Raw genomic sequence first — 2243 nt, forward strand, 5'->3', positions numbered from 1 at the left:
TAATCGGGACCAAGGCTGGTTCCTCAGACCTACAGTGCTCCTCGTGGGCCTGGAGACCTCTGCTTAGCCACTGGTGGACACGTCAGTGTTGGGATTTGTGGGTTGCACCTCCTCCAAGGGCTCACAACCCTGCATTCCAAACGTGGGATCTGAGCATCATGTAAACTTTCCCCCCAAAATCTCAGCGTACCTGGAGCTGGAGCTGACCACTTATTAGGGCACTTAAGATGACCCCCCCCTTCCCACCTGGGGCAATCCCACCTCCCCCGCAGGGCCCTGAGCACCCCCTTAGCTTTCTCAGTAGAGGACCTTCTAACAGAGCTTGTGGTCTAGGACAGATGCTTAGAAGAAGCTTTCTGCCTAAGTCAGACCCAGGACAGCCTTCCCAAGGGAGGAGAGCCCGCCTGCCCTTTCCTTTCCTTCCTCTTCAGTTCTAGCTGCACGGAACCCCATTTCAAACATCCCTGCCTTTTGCAATTCCTTGGAACGGTTAGTTGGAATTAAATGTCTGATTTTTCACCTACTCACTTACCTGTTCTGCTGTTCTTTCAATATTGTGGGTGTGCATGTGGGAGCAGCAACGGGAACTCAGATACCCTGCTTTCCTTTCTGGAACTGGTGATTTTTTTCCCCCAAGATTCACACCTACTTCTCAACATTCACCAGCCCCTTCTGGATATTCTAGATCCAGATTCTCCTCTGGGGAATCATTTCCTCCCCTCCAGCCTCTGCTATGTGCTATGGTTACAATGTATCCCCAGATTCAGGAATAGATGTGTATTCTGTCATATGCAATCAATTTTCCAATCCATTTGCCTTTGTAAAAAAATGTCTTATTTATTTTATTTATAAATTTTTAAATGTATATTTATTTTTGAGAGAGAGACACACACACAGAGTGTGAGCAGGGGAGGGCCATAGAGAGAGGGAGATACAGAATCTGAAGCAGGCTCCAGGCTCTGAGCTAGCTGTCAGCACATAGTCTGACGCAGGGCTCAAACCCACGAACTGTGAGATCATGACCTGAGCTGAAGTTGGCCACCTAGCTAACTGAGCCCCCCAGGCACCCCTAAAAATGTCTTATTTATTTTTGAAAGAGTGCACAGAGGGGAGGAGAAGAGAGAGGGGGACGGAAGATCTGAAGTGGGCTCTGTGCTAATAGCAGCGAGCCCGATGTGGAACTCGAACTCACGAGCCTCGAGATCAGGGCCTGAGCTGAAGTTGGACGCTCAACTGACTGAGCCACCCAGGTGTCCCCCAATCAGTTTGTCTTTAACATCATCTAAATGGCCACAGATTCCTTCATGGGGCACAGAGTTTTCAAGCCAAGAGTGGGCCTTTGAGACTATCTGATTTAATACTTTCTTTTTTTTTTTTTTTTAATTTTTTTTAATGTTTTATTTATTTCTAGGAGAGAGAGAGAGAGACAGCGTGAGCAGGGGAGGGTCAGAGAGAGAGGGAGTCACAGACTGAAACAGGCTCCAGGCTCTGAGCTGGCAGGCAGCACAGAGCCCGACGCGGGGCTTGAACCCACGAACCATGAGATCATGACCTAAGCGAAAGTCGGACGCTTAACCGACTAAGCCACCCAGGCGCCCCTCTGATCTAATACTTTCATTTGGTCCCTCAGCTAACACAGCATGGCTCATAACTGGTCAGAACACATTCCAAATGCCTAGGAGTTTCTAATCGGGAGTCAGACAGAAGGAAACGAGAGTTGGAATCAAACCAATGAGGAGATCTGTTGAGGGGCTGTCCAGGTTCCTGACCCTTCGCTTGGCCTTCCCTTGGCCTTCTGGGCAATACTCTCGTTCTAGGACAATAGCTTCTAGCAGCCGCCCCTGTGTGCCAGGCACAGTCGCCTGACAGGTGGCAGCAGGCTGGGGCCGCATGAAATCTCAGCCCCTCCTGTTGTCCCTCCTGCCTGTCCATTACCGCTGCGTCCTGTGGGGGCTGCGCCCCTGTCTCTGTGCTTAAGTCTTTCCTCCCCGAAGCCGTCCTCTTTGACATATCAGACCCACCCTTCCCCCAAACTCCAGTCCAAACCCTGCCTCTGCCAGGAATCTTCCAGGAGGGGAGCTGATCTCCTTCCTCCTCTAACGGGGGCCCCTTCAGCCTTTACTGAGTGACAGTGGGCAATTGTGTGCCACAACACTGTCATTCCTCTGTTGCCAAAGGGAGACCGAGAGCTCAGGGGACACAGAACCTCTTTTGTCATCCCTGCTTCTGGCCCTGGCCCGTGA

The sequence above is a fragment of the Crocuta crocuta genome, unplaced genomic scaffold, assembly GCF_008692635.1.
Source record: "Crocuta crocuta isolate KB4526 unplaced genomic scaffold, BGI_CrCroc_1.0 scaffold323, whole genome shotgun sequence".
NCBI classification, from domain to species: domain Eukaryota; kingdom Metazoa; phylum Chordata; class Mammalia; order Carnivora; family Hyaenidae; genus Crocuta; species Crocuta crocuta.